Source organism: Sander lucioperca, chromosome 2 (genome assembly GCF_008315115.2).
Source record: "Sander lucioperca isolate FBNREF2018 chromosome 2, SLUC_FBN_1.2, whole genome shotgun sequence".
NCBI classification, from domain to species: domain Eukaryota; kingdom Metazoa; phylum Chordata; class Actinopteri; order Perciformes; family Percidae; genus Sander; species Sander lucioperca.
In genome coordinates this window covers 24690389-24704561 of record NC_050174.1, presented here as the reverse complement: position 1 = coordinate 24704561, position 14173 = coordinate 24690389, and the positions used below count along the sequence as shown (strand labels likewise).

Genomic DNA, 14173 nt, shown 5'->3' with positions numbered 1-14173 from the left:
CATCCTGTTAAAAACTAGACCTTTTAAAAACAGATGAGTTGTCATACACACTAGAGCTTCCTTATGACACCAAAACATCCAGCTGGCTGAGGTAGGCCACAGCATATTTGCATTGTTTTCTGTTGCTGCTGTGGCAGGATGGTTTGGGCAGGATTCAAACAGCTTCTCTAACATTTCCACTAAATACTCAAGTTCAAAATGCAGTTTTCAAACACAAGCAGCACTTTAGAACTAGGGCAAACCTGACAAAAATAAAACCAATATTATCTGCATGGCCTGATAATGTATCACTAGGTAGGAAGTGGGAAAATATGTGTGTAATTTTGGTAACGTAAACCCTTTAAAGATAGAATTAGAATTGGCAAAGTGAGGTGAGTTCGACAGACTGTATGTGGAGTCAGGTTAGGTTGAGGCAGACATTGTCAGAAGTGGGAGGTGATCTCATTTGTTTAGCTGTCGAGCTCCCCTTTGTATCAGTCCCCCAAGGCTGGAGCTGAAGCCTGAGTGGGACAGCCAACCAAGCAATGGACCCCCAGGGGTCCTGGCAGTTACCAAGGAGGGGGAGGGGGGCCCTCCTTTTGCCCTCTGTCTGCCTCACCGCGATCAACACAGAGGCCATTAGGGACAGGGTGCTCCTGCAGCCTCGGAGAGCCACGTAATGAGATAATGCATGGAGCTCATGCTGTTACTGTCACCTACACACACAGATACACACACACACAAAGTGCAGGGGCAGATGCAAGAATGCACACGTGCACAAATTAAGCTTGACAAACACATAACACCCAGTGGAAATGAACACACTCGCTCACACACACTCACAGGAGTAGACGCATGAATTGATCCACGCTCACATGTATTACTCTTCAAACGTCCTCTCTGTCAATACTACTCCACCCATGTAAGAATCCCTGGCTATTTGCTATTTCAGCTGCGGCTGCGGCCCTCGGACGGCCAGTTACATTTTGTTGGACAGACGGCAGCAGCAGTGAGAGGAAAGCTAATGAAACAGTATATCCCTGCCTCTGGTTATTCCACAGAAGGAGAAAAAGAAAAAAACACTCTCTCTTTGACCTTGAAGGAGTCCATAAGCACACAGTATGCAGAGAACGGCTGTTTGTTTACCTGGTTTACTTGTCTGGCAGGCGCTGCTGTTCATTGGACCCACGCAAGTCCTGAAATGCTGCAAACTCCCCTATAGGGTTCAGACACTGAGTCACACAAGTTAGTCTTCTTTGGAGCGTTCAATCACATAAAATGTCAGGACCAATGCTGTGAAAGTACAAAAGAAAAAAAAACACGTTTTCAAGAATACTTTGAATGGACGCATGTATGAAAATAAAGGATTGAAGGCCATGAAACTCAGCTGTCAAAGCAAAGAATACGTATTTGTGTAGGCATCAACGAGAAATAAAGTGCCAAAAGAGCAAAAAAAGAGATGGGTGTCGGATTTTTCGTCGAAAATTCATCAAAGTTCGCCCAGCTGTTCTCCAATATACCACACTTTATTCCCCAGATGTGTTCAGCAAACTGGTCTTCATCAGGGTGCAGTTAATGCGTATACAGTTAGTCAATCAGTCGTGTGGCTTTCCAAGAGGAAACATAAATTACCTTAAAAACAAGCAAGCAGAATCAACATTACAACCAACTTATTTATTTATATTTTTTTTTCAAAGGACAATATTCAATTTCACCCATCAATAGATAGAAATGGTTGAATCTCCATATTTCAGTACAAAATACTATAATCTTTATTTAAACTTAACAACTGAAATGAGTATTTCAAGGACGCAACTTCCCAACGTCATCAAACGTCTGTGTTTACCATCCATTGTTTTGGTTGAGAGACCCCTAGCGGCAGAAAGTTACACATTGTACGTTTAAAGCAGAAATAATTACCAAAGCCCGTCTACGGAAAGCCGTTCCACTCCCTATTAAGCCCCATTGTACCGAATTTGGTTGCAGTTCCACCAGAGTTCCACTGGGGGTGATCGCGGTCCAGCGCAAAATGAATGGGACCCTATGGAGCTAGACAGCTAAATGTGTCTCTTTCGCCTGATTGTCGTTGAGAAATCTCAGATTTGATTGTAGTTTTTGCAAGTTCAACATGGATTATAGGTCAAAAGTTGAATGAACAAGTACTTATGTCCTTTTGATTTCTTACAGATTGAGTCGTTGTTGCCCATAACACGCTAGCATTCTGCTAATGAATGCTGATTGGTCAGTGAAGGACTGATTACGATCGCAGATCCCGCTTGACGGCATCCGAAGCAGAACCAGAATGTCAGAGTGAATATTTCGGCGTGGTCTTTAAAACATTAGCAAACCTCTTTCTAGCACATGTATTGACAGGGAGAGCCTGACCTGTCAGCTGTGTTGTCGATGCCTCGAGAGAAAAAAGGAAGCGACTCAGAGCTGGCCGTGAAGCAGTATCTCTGGCCGTATATGTATATGACGTCATTGACATTTTAAAAGGCTTTTCAGAACAAAAAAGCCACATTAATAAAAATCTAACACCCAGCAGTGTGTATTTTCTTAGCCTCCCCTTTCGAATGCAACATTCAAATTACTAGACAAAAAATTATATCCTGAGAAAAGTGGATTTTGAGGGGTATAGCTCCATAGAGTCCCATTCATTCTGCACTGGCCTGTGAGCGCCCCCTATATGGAACTCTGGTGGAACTGCAACCAGTTCAGAAGCCGGAAGTAACGAGAGAGTGTCCCTTATTAGAAATTCTTTGTAATTACATTACACATCATTTTTTTTTTATCCAAAGCGACTTACAATTGCTATATATCAGAGGTGGCACAGCTCAGGTGCCTTGCTCAGGGACATATTGGTTGATGTATCGCAGTGGGAATTGAACCCAGGTCTCCGTACCAAAGGCATGTGTCATATCCACTGCGCCATCACCACCCCTAATAATTACTTTATTACTTATTTATTTGCCTCTCGGGGCATTTCCTTTACACGTCAGCAAACGCTGAGCAACATTAGCACTCATTTGGAGTCGTGTTTCTGGCCACTTGACAAATATTATTCCAATATTCACTCTCTTTGTAGTCTCTTTGTTTTAGTCTCTGTGATCTATCTGGCTTCTATCTTAAGCTACTAAATGCTCCGCTATGTTCTCAAAAGCTAGTTGCTAACTTTGTCTGTCTGCTGTTTGGTGCTGGGTAGGTAGCATTTATCAGAGTTTTTTGAGCTGAAAAAAGACTTGATGAGAGCTGTAACAGTGAACCAACACAGTGGAGTTGACAGCAGCACGTTTTCAGCATTCACATCATCATCTGACATTTCACTACATGGAAAAGTCGACTTGTGTTTTGACAGCCATAAAGAGTGAGCTGGTGAGAAAAGGTGAAATCTGGAGTGAAAGTGTAAAAGCCCTGTATGGAGCGCTGCAGGTTTGATCAGAGGGCGCCTCCGCCTGACGGATTTGTTTGGCTTTACTCCTTTATGAGACAAAAATTGGGATAAATCTCCTCACCACCCCTGGGCCTTGTTTTGAAAAGGCCAGGGCCCAAGCCAGTGCTTTACCATCACTTCCTCCCACTTATGTAAACACATGTCTCATATAACACACACACACACACACACACACACACACACACACACACACACACACAGCACGCATGCACGCACACACACACACACACACACACACACACACACACACACATTGAGAACTCCCAACGCCTGCACTCACCCCACTCATTTATCAAGGCTTTCCTCTGCTCATGCACATACACCGTAGTACTCAAAAATACTTAATTCAGTTGAATGAACTCTCTGCCCTCATATGGTGATTTCATCCCTTTTAACTTTCAAAACAGATCAAACCTTGTGGAGTATGTGCCTGCTGTGATATAAAGCGCTAAAAGTGCGTATGTTGTGTAGATATGTATTGACAAATGTGAGTATTTTCCCTCCTGTTAGTCTTCAGTTCACATACCAGGTGCTGCTCAGTATTTTGTGGATCCTCCTGTGTGTTCTGGCACAGTGAGAATAATAATCACAGCTCCTCAGCTCAAACCAATATCTGTTGCCAAAAGCACCCAACGTATGCAAACACAGGAAATGAGTGGATAATAGTAGAAAGGTCCCACTTCACTGAAAAAAAAAATCCAAATCACTTTATCTGTCGACACACAACAAATTGCAGAGGGGTTTTTTATTGTCACGGCACAGAGACAATAGGACATCAAACCCTCTCGTTCACACTGCCAAAAACTTGGTCGATGCGTTCTGACCAGCTGCATTGCCAGAAGCTTTGATAGCATCTGTGCTGTGAGCAGCAGTTGCAAAGTTCGGAGCTGCCAAAGCGTGTATTTTCCCCTGGTACTGGTAATGTTTGAGCAGTCATGAAATATAAATGGCAAAAAGTTTACAATCCATCTTAACAATGGGTGCAACCATTCTCCATGTCTTTTTCTGACACATAGATGTAGAATCTTTGAAGGCTAATAAGCAACTCTTCATTAAAGGCAATCTGGCAACCCAAACCCAAAGGCTTTTATTTTATTTATGAAGTTACAGCTTATAAAAGTGGTGCCAAATAATCAAATTTAAAATATTGAGAGAATGACATCAGCTATCGCTTGTTCAAATGTCAATATTAATCTTCAAAGCCACATATCTCTCAATAATCTCTATAAAAGGAATAGTAACACAGAGCAGACATGATATTTCACATACAGGACAAGGCATGAAGAAGACAAATGCTAACCCGTCAGCTGTATATCGGTCATTTCTATGGCACACTGAATAATCGATCCTTCAGTGGAATATGGATGGATGACTCCCATGAGGGATCTCAGTCGGAATGGACTCTGTCGTGCCTCGGCGCTGATAATGGCCCCCAGCAAATGGCGGCCACCTCTAATTTTAGATTGTAAATCACAACCTGCAAGTAATGGGCTGCACTTAAGAGGGGTCAGAGTTTACGACCAAATCACTCGGGACGACAAAGACTGTGAAGTCAGGCTTTTGCAGCTCAATGCTCTTTCTTTTTTAAAGGGGTGCGAGGGGTGGTGGTGTTGAAGGTGTGGGTGGGGTGATAAGGGGGTTTGCAGTTGGCGTACATTGCTCAAATCTAACTCCGACCTTGGCCAGATGTCCACCAAGATGGAGTGTGTGTGTGTGTGTGTGTGTGTGTGTGTGTGTGTGTGTATATTCTGTATATGTGTGTGTCGTCAGCCACAGAGTGCTCGGCTATAATGGGGACTGGCAGGCATTTTGTTGGGCTTTATTGCCACATGCCTCTTCCAATCCTGCCACTGATTACTTGCACACACACACACACACACACACACACACACACACACACACTCTTTCAAAGCAGACCCACACACTTTGGCACACGCTCAAAGCTCGTGTCTTTGCATGCCATTAGCATCCCATTGCGTTGTCTTGTGCATTGATCAAACGGAGCATGGAGTTGTGCTCTTGTCGAGGCAGATTGGAGGAAGTGACGGGTACATCGTCACTCAACTTTTATTCTGCTCATCAGGGTGCTGTCAGCTTAGACAATGTCAAATTTGGTGCAAAGCCATTTAAGGCCCGGGCTGTCACAATTGGGCCTGATAGGGATAAGGCTCCTATAGTGGCAGCACGCAGGCAAACGCATCAACACACATTCAGGCATGGATACACAATCTGCCATGCTCACGTGTGTGTATACACAACACATCCACCCACATGTACAGACACACACACACACACACACACACACACACTAATGTATATATATATATATATATATACATGCAGGCGATTAGCTCAGAAAGCGCAGGTTTAACATGTTAGTCATTGCTGATTCATAAGCAGCTGGCTGGCTTCCACACAGCCACTCACTGTGCTGCCAGTCAAACACACAGGCAGCCAGCAGCTAGAGGTGTGTGTGTGTGTGTGTGTGTGTGTGTGTGTGTGTGTGTGTGTGTCTGTGTGTCTGTGTGTGTGTCTATGTGTCTGTGTGTGCAGGTGTTCTTGAAATCCTGCTTGTTAACCAGACCCCTCTACTCCCCCTCTTCCTCCTTTTTGGCCTTGTGTGTGTTTGTGTGTGTGCTTTGGAAGTGTGTGTGTGTGTGTGTGTGTGTGTGTGTGTGTGTGTGTGCGTGCGTGCGTGTGTGTGTGTGTGTGTGTGTGTGTGTGTGTGTGTGTGTGTGTGTGGAGCCTTGCAGGCTTTTGGCTGCTATGTTCTCCTGGATGAGGCCAATGGAAAGCTGAGGTCTGGATGACTTACTTATTTAGGAAAAATCCACCAGAGATGGCCAGTATGCTGCTGTGCTGTCACATTGTCGTGTGTGTGTGTGTGTGTGTGTGTGTGTGTGTGTGTGTGTGTGTGTGTGTGTGTGTGTGTGTGTTGGGTTCATCCAGTCCTATAGGTAACGCAGCCAGTGGCCTCAGTAGCAGCAGTAGTATATTTCATTTTGGAGAGATATTTTTTCCTAACAGCCTTTAAAGTTATTTTGCTGCTGTTAAAGCTAAAGCAGGTGGAGACACTCAACGAAGGGTTAAACGCTCTACCAGAAGCAGTAAACACACATACATACAGACACTAGCGCTCATATGGTGAGTTACTCATAGCCGTAAGGTTCCTCATTTAGTCTAAATTCATTTTCCAGCACATTTAATTACACTAACTCAATTTTAAAAGGACCTGCCATCAAATGGAGTTTCAGTGTTTTACATAACCTGCTTTTCATTTTCTTGCAACCTTTAAAAGCGGATTCATAGCGTATTCCCGTGCTCTATTCCTTCAGAAAAGCAAGTCAGTGGCAGGTTTCATTATGTCACTGCCCAGTGACATTTTATGGGTTGAGTCAATATTTCTACTTCTTTGGATAAATAAGCTATTTCAAAACATATTGGGGTGTCACAAAGATGGCAGTTTCAGTTGACATTTTGGAGAAACACTGATTTATTTTATTTTTTTCATGTGAAAGGGGGTTGTGCCATTCACATAAATTTGCCAAAAAGTCTAAATTAGAGATGTTTTCCAAAGATTTCAGATTTGTTTTTGTGAGTTAAGTCAAGGTTTGTGGGGTTTCTCATGTTCAATCAACAAGTCGGATGAACGTCATAGCTTTTCCAGTCGATATGTGCACAGAGTGTAGCTGAGTTTCCAGTGTCTAGTTTATTGACAGCAGTGAATGAACTATGATGGTGTCAGAGGTTTTGGTGTTGCCTTTATATGCTCCCTTCATGTAACACTAGCTGGCCCATACATTACTGACAATATCTGCTTGGCCCTCGGCGCTCTCATCGTGATTAGTGAGCCATTGATGTTGACATCACACGCACACACGCACACACACACACACACACACACACACACACACAGACAGACACGCACACACACACACACACACACACACACACACACACTGTAAGACTTGGCAGTTAGTTATGTGATCTGCAGTCTGATCCAATGAATGCGAGCCTTAAGGGTTCAGGTGTGTGTGTAGATGTGTGTGGCTTTGTTAGAGTGTGTGTTTCATGTGCGTATTTAGACCCAAACAGCAATTCACACAGAAAATCAAGTTAATTTCTGCACATTCTTCACATCAAGTTCAACTTTGGTGAACTTTGGCGCATGAATTCATGCCATTGACCAACCGCTGACAGTGCTGAAACAGAGTCCAAAATGGAGGAAGCTATTGTAGCTTGTTAGCTGTGTTGCATCATCCACTTTTATATAACCCTGTATTGTATAATCTGCTCATTTTTCACTCAATTTTCAGACAGTTATGAGACAGGAGGCGATGGTACAGTACGTTAGCTAACAAGCCTGCTGGACTTCCAGAGAATCGAGGTCACGACGTCACATCTGGGCTAGCCTTTGTTCCACTAGCTTCTGGAACTCAATGTCATCTATCATTCAGCATTTTAGTTTTGTTTGTAGTTAGTTTTTTTTAGTTTGATGTCTATTGTAAGACATATCGGCATCTACTAAACAACTATTAAGTTGTTAGCCCTCAAAAAGCTAGCTAAGCGGCAACTTCCAGGCCTGATAAGTAAGGCCTATACAGAATTACCTTAAACCTGCATTCTATCTAATTTCCAGCAGGGGGCGACTCCACTGACTCCAAAAAGAAGTCTGATTGTATAAAAGTCTATAAGAAAATTAGCCTACTTCTCACTATTTATTACCTCAGCAAACATTTTCATAATGAGTTTTTGGTCTAAATCGCTAGTTTCAAGTCTTCAATACAGCATGATGTTCTTTTAGTAAATTATGGTCCCATTTATTTTAAAATAGATGAAAAAGCAGGGGATGCTTTAGGGGCATGGCTACACACCGACCTGTCAATCAGGATAGAGGCTTAGCGATGCTAACCATGGCACTGTGTACATTAAAATATCTGTGAACTTGTTTTTGGGTGTTGTCCATGTTTTCATCCTAAACGTTGACCCTCTCACTGTGTGTTCTCACTTCATCAACGATGATTGGAACATTTTGGTCGCCTAAAAATGTCTTGTTTAGCGTTCGGTAGCCCCTTGCCAACCAAAGGTAGCTAGGCAGCACTAGCGTTAGCTAGTAACTTAAGAGAAAGTCTGCCGATTTTCAACCAGCTCTGTGTATTGCCGTACATGCAAAAAAATGGCGTCAGTACCTGGAGGTCACCGCAAAATTCCACCGGATGACTTGCTTCAGCTAAAATCAGCGACTTTCCCTCTTTATAGTTTAACTTAGTGCAGCGCCATTGAAACTATACACAACACTGGCCTAGCCACGTCATCCTCCCTAGCTTCGCCCTTTTGTCCAAATATGGTCACTTTTGGCTCCAAAATACCAAAATGGCGACAGCCAAAATGCAAACTCCTGGCTTCTAAACTGCAATGGGTGACATCTTTTCTCTGGCTCTCTATTGTTACTGACTAGGGCTAGCGTGTTCGTGGCTAGCTCGCCAGCTACAGTAGTTCACCAACTGTCTGTGTACATCTGAGTAGCCCAGTTGTTTGTATGTGTGTGTAATATGAGTGTGTGCAGACTGGCTGCCAGGTCTTCTCTGAGAGAAACATTAAAATGATTAAAGCAGCCTTGCCAATCTCACATGGCGATACATGTGCACACACACACACACACACACACACACACACAAACACACAAACATCCACCCCCGTCACTCATTCCTCCACTCTTCTTCTTCTCCTTTTCTCCTTAAGCCCAATGTGACCTTCATCTGAGTTGAGTGTCTTCATTCAGCATTCACGGCGACGAGAGAGGCGGGAAGAAAACTGAATTGGATATTAAGAAGAAAGCTCACAGACACGCGAGGGAGGAGAAGAAAAACAAGTAAGAAAGTAAAAACAGAACAAAGGGTGGAGAAGAAAAACAGCAGCATCTTTTCTGCCTCCTCTGAAGCCGTCCTCAGCAAACAGCATGACTGGCAGAGGGAATGAGAGAGGAGAACAGAGGGAAGAAAGGAGGAGGAAAGGGTGGGCATGTAGAATGAGCGAAGAATCAAAAGAAATAAGAAAGTGAATATGAGAGGGCGAAGGAAAACCAGGGAGGAGGGGGGAGGGTGGCAGTTGTCAAAACAGGATGTGGATATTACAGGCTTTTTCAGGTACTCCTAGGAAGAAATTAGACTGGAGCGAGACAAAGAGAAAGTTGAGAGAGATGCATGAGCCGGGCAATAGGAAAAAAGCTGACAAAACATTGAATTTGAGCTGGATATTGGATTTCAGATTTCAGGGCATTTTGTTAGGAAAGATGCTGAATGTTAAAGAAAAGAAAAGAGAGAGAAAAAGAAAGAGAGGGAGAAAAGAGACATTTAAGGCTTGCAGCACTGCCACTAGCAGAGTGAATATGACTGACCATGCCACGCACATAGTTAAAGTTTAGGTTTGCTAAAAAAGAATTTCATGATTTGTGTTTGCGCTCAATCATCAATTTCCACTTGATGAAATTGGAAAAGACGCTATAGCTGGAAACCAATCAAAAAGTAAAAGATATGTTTTCAGCTTGTCCGGCCGTCTGTAACCCTGTGCTGCCGGGTTGAAGATGTATGTGTGAAGCATCCACTTTTTGCTAACAAATACACCCAATACTTTTTATTTAATTTGTCTAAGTCTTTACTACATATATTATATGAGTCTGGACAGACATGGATGTAAACTACAACTGGACTGTTGTCTGTTGATTGTTGGTGGAGGGATACAACCGCGAGGTAGTTTTCAAGTTTACTATTATTTGACAATTGGCAATTTTAATTATGTCTTATGTGCAAAAGTAAGTGTACATTTTTTTATTTTTTATTATATCAAGTCAGAATCTCAGCTCTTAGAGGGCTATTCCTCATATATTCTTGGGTTGGAATCCATAACCAACACTCCATTTTGCTCACTTTCTTTCTAAAACCAAGCCCTTGTCATAGTAGGATGTTGGATATCACTGTGTGTGATATGTATGTGTGAGAGCATATTTGTAGTATGTGGCCATCTCGTGTACAAAGTGTGTGATGAAGGGCTCTCTAATCAATCAGCTGTCTGTTTGATCGAGCGTCTGGGAGCTCCGATAGACTTTAGTGAATTGCCTCTGATAAAAAAAGTAATTTGTATCCCAACTTCCACACAGACTACAGAGGCAGAGAGCGATGCACTTAAACACACATACACCATGATGAAAACATCAACCAAGCCGCACACACACACACACACATAAACACAGAGGCGTAAAAAAACAGCCTCAGGTAATATTGTTCTATTCCTCGATCCATATTTTCTCTGCAAGTGTGTGTTAGTCTCTTACACACACTGTCACAATGCACTTATCCCTCTTTCTATCTAATAATCCTGGATGTCTCTCTCTCTCTCTCTCTCTCTCTCTCTCTCTCTCTCTCTCTCTCTCTATATATATATATATATATATATATATGTGTGTGTGTGTGTGTGTGTGTGTGTGTGTCTATCTCTGTGAGGATATTGGTTGCTGATCATAAATAGCTTTTCTCTGACAAGGTGCCATCACGGACACCAAGAGCTTGGGGGAGAAGTAGAAAGGGGGGACATTACAATGAAAAGAGGGAGATGGAGAGAGCGATAGAGGGAGGAAGTAGGAAGAGGAAGGAGAGGGAAATGCAAGAAAGATGGAGGTGGAGGTTATGTGCATCAAGGCTGCGTGACAGGTGTCAGGTATCCACAGATGAATGTTCCGCACATATAACACAACAAGCTGCTGCCGTGAATTCTCAAACAGCAGCCGAGACCTTTAGACGCGTCAGCTGCAGAGAGAGAGAGAGACAGGCTTTTATTCCTAATCTTGCTTTTTTGGGGGTATATTCTAGTCAAGTCAAGTTAATTTATTTATAGAGCACATTTAAAACCAACCTATGGCTGAACAAAGTGCTGTACAAAGTTATATTATGTTATAAAAGGAAGACAATACAAATATAGACACAATGAACATCATACAAACAACACACTTCTATACAAATGTCCCTAAACTAAATCATACGCTAAAGAAAAAAAATGTGTTTTAAGACGAGACTTAAAGATCTCGGCAGTAGAGGAAGACCTAATATGAATGGAAAGTTTGTTCCAGAGTCTCGGGGCCACAACGGAGAAGGCACGATCACCCTTTGTTTTCATCCGTTTAATTGTTGTTTAATTTTGCTTTTTTTGGGGTATATACTGTTATATATATCTGTTATATGAATCATATTTCAGGGGGTGGGGGGCTGCCCCTGCATACACAGGCACTCACACATACACACACAGGCACCCCTCCGTCAGGTTTGATGAGGTGTGTGAGCCGGCTGCATCTCACATTCCTCCGTCCTCCCTCTCCGAGAGCAGCAGTCTATTTCTCTGCATTGATCCCAGCTTATCTTCCCGTAAACCTGGACCCTTTTTTTTCTCCCTCCTGCTTGCATCGCCACCTCCTACCCTCCTATCCTCCTACCCTCCTCTCCTTCCTCCTCATTGCTATCGATCAGCCTGTGTGTTCAACAAAGCAGAGAGCAGCCAGTGGTTAATGTAGAGCCGGGCTGGAGGAGCGCTGCTCGACATCCGCGGATCCTCTTTCCCTCCTAATGGTCCCAATCAGACTCTAATAGGTCCTGGGTTAGAGCAGCAAGGCTCACCACTCTCTTCTCACTCTTCTCACCTTTCACTTCTCCTCTCTTTCTCTTCAACAAATATCTGTCTGCACTGTATGTCTGCCAGGCGCATTTTTAGCTGATGGCCGTTGATTTCGCTAACTGATCCGATAGCTGTCGTCGGCAGATTTCTTTTTTCCATACATTTATTCATCCAAGGAAGGACTCGCTTCTGCTGAGTATGCACACGCTTCAGCAATGTCCTGCTTTGCATTTTTTATTTAATTTTTTACAGTAATGCACATTAATTCCTTGGAGCTGCCCAGTACAACCACATTCTGCTAATTTTGGCTACTGGGAATTGCCCAGCACCAGAAGCACAAACTCTTTCACTGTTTGTCCAGACTTCTCTCAGTCACTGAGCACATTGAATCTAGCTTGGTTGCCTTGCTCAAGGGCACTTTCTTTGTGAGTAGTTGTTGAGTCAGGGAAAAATTGTCTCTGGCTATTTTCCTTTTACAGCTTTTGCTTCCCTTCCAGGGAATCGAATGGCATATGAATGAAAAGTAAAACAGCAATGTAAAAGAATAAAAGTGCAAGTGCATAATTGCCGCGGGGCACAAGGGGGGTTCACCGCCAATATTTGTAATGACCAGTCATCAAATGCCTCCAGAGGCTTAAAGCTAATGTCCCCTTCAATATTCAATAGTGTTGAAGTGAGTGTAAAACACACTGGATGCTCATTGAACTCTTCCTGCTTCATGTTGGTGTGCAGGTCAACCAGCAGCAGTGAACACGACACAGCTGTGTGCATGTGCCATAGTTGTCAGTCGGCAGAGTTGCGGTTGATGACTCACAGCTGTGCTACAGTACATGGGTAAAACACTGCATCACTGATGCACATGTCGACTATAAACCAGTGTGTTACTGCTGCCGGTTGCTCAGTGTAACAGGCTGGAGTTTCACTCAGTCACTTGTCTTTTGAAAACTGGGTGTGTAGTAGAGCCCGACCGATATATCGGCGGGCCGATATTATCGGCCAATATTAGGCATTTTCCAAACTATCGGTATCGGCATTTATAATGGCCAATAAATGAATATTTAAACAATAAAATAAAAGCTGACGAAACACCCTTCAACCATGTTATGTTGGCGTTGCATAGTTTGTCCACCAGAATGTCAATTGTGTGACTGCCCCTGTTGGCAACACTCGTGTTTAACCCTTTAAGTTTCATATACTGTATATTTTGATGTTCCTCTGTTCTGTTGCGTTGTTTATTTTTAAACTACATTATCATATTATTTTAGTGAGGACTCATACATAACTACAAATAACTAATGTTAGGGAAATCTGTTTATGTTTTGTTAAACGTTTCTGGATTTTCTTTAAAAATATATATCGGCCGATATATCGGAATATCGGAATTTTAAATCACCAAATATTTTTATTGATATCGGCCTTAAAAATCCTTTATCGGTCGGGCTGTAGTCTAAACTAGGGCCGCAACTAACGAATATTGTCAAAGAAAGAAGCGGCAGTAGCGCTTTTGGTATCCTTTTAACCACCGTTGCTCATGTAACGGAATACAATTCACAAAAAGAATTATGACCAAGAAAGTCATAAAAAATCATTTCCAGGTAATCAAGGTTGGTTAGAAAAAATGATAAAAAAGGCCTTTAATAAACAGGGCAAGGCATTAAACATACACCAAAAAACTATTTTCAGCATTGTCATTTAGACAAAAAACCTAGGACTGAAAAACAGAACCAAGGCATTGCCATGGAAACTAAGGCATAACTATAAAAAAAGATGTGAGGTCAAAATCCTAGTTGAGGCCAGGGAAACTGGTGCCCTTGAGGGCAGGGATCCAGCATGCTTCTCTTTGTTTTAGGCGTAGGATTTTGTCCCCACCCCTGGCATCAAATTACCTCAATACTTGGCACTTTCAAAGTTGTATCACTCCCATGTTTAGCTTCAATGTAGTGTTTGGCCATAGGATAATTCAGATTCCCAGTACGAATAGCATACCTATTTTTGGAGATGGTGGTGATGGCGCAGTGGATATGACACATACCTTTGGTGTGGGAGATCTGGGTTCAATTCCCACTGCGATACATCAACCAA

At 42.7% G+C, this 14173-nt stretch overlaps 1 protein-coding gene and 1 long non-coding RNA gene across 3 annotated transcripts in view; one reads left to right on the top strand and one right to left on the bottom strand.

The window, feature by feature from the left end:
* Positions 1 to 14173, bottom strand: part of LOC118493852 — a 210705-nt gene that overhangs the window by 46823 nt on the left and 149709 nt on the right. The gene's annotated exons all lie outside the window — the stretch shown is intronic.
* Positions 1 to 14173, top strand: part of sema4c (sema domain, immunoglobulin domain (Ig), transmembrane domain (TM) and short cytoplasmic domain, (semaphorin) 4C) — a 114145-nt gene that overhangs the window by 27630 nt on the left and 72342 nt on the right. The window contains exon 2 of one of the 2 annotated variants that reach the window (XM_031300579.2): positions 9173 to 9302. The exons of the other annotated variant lie outside the window; for it this stretch is intronic. The gene's annotated coding sequence lies outside the window, so the exon portion shown is untranslated. The remainder of the gene's footprint in view (positions 1 to 9172; positions 9303 to 14173) is intronic. 2 annotated transcript variants of the gene reach the window in all.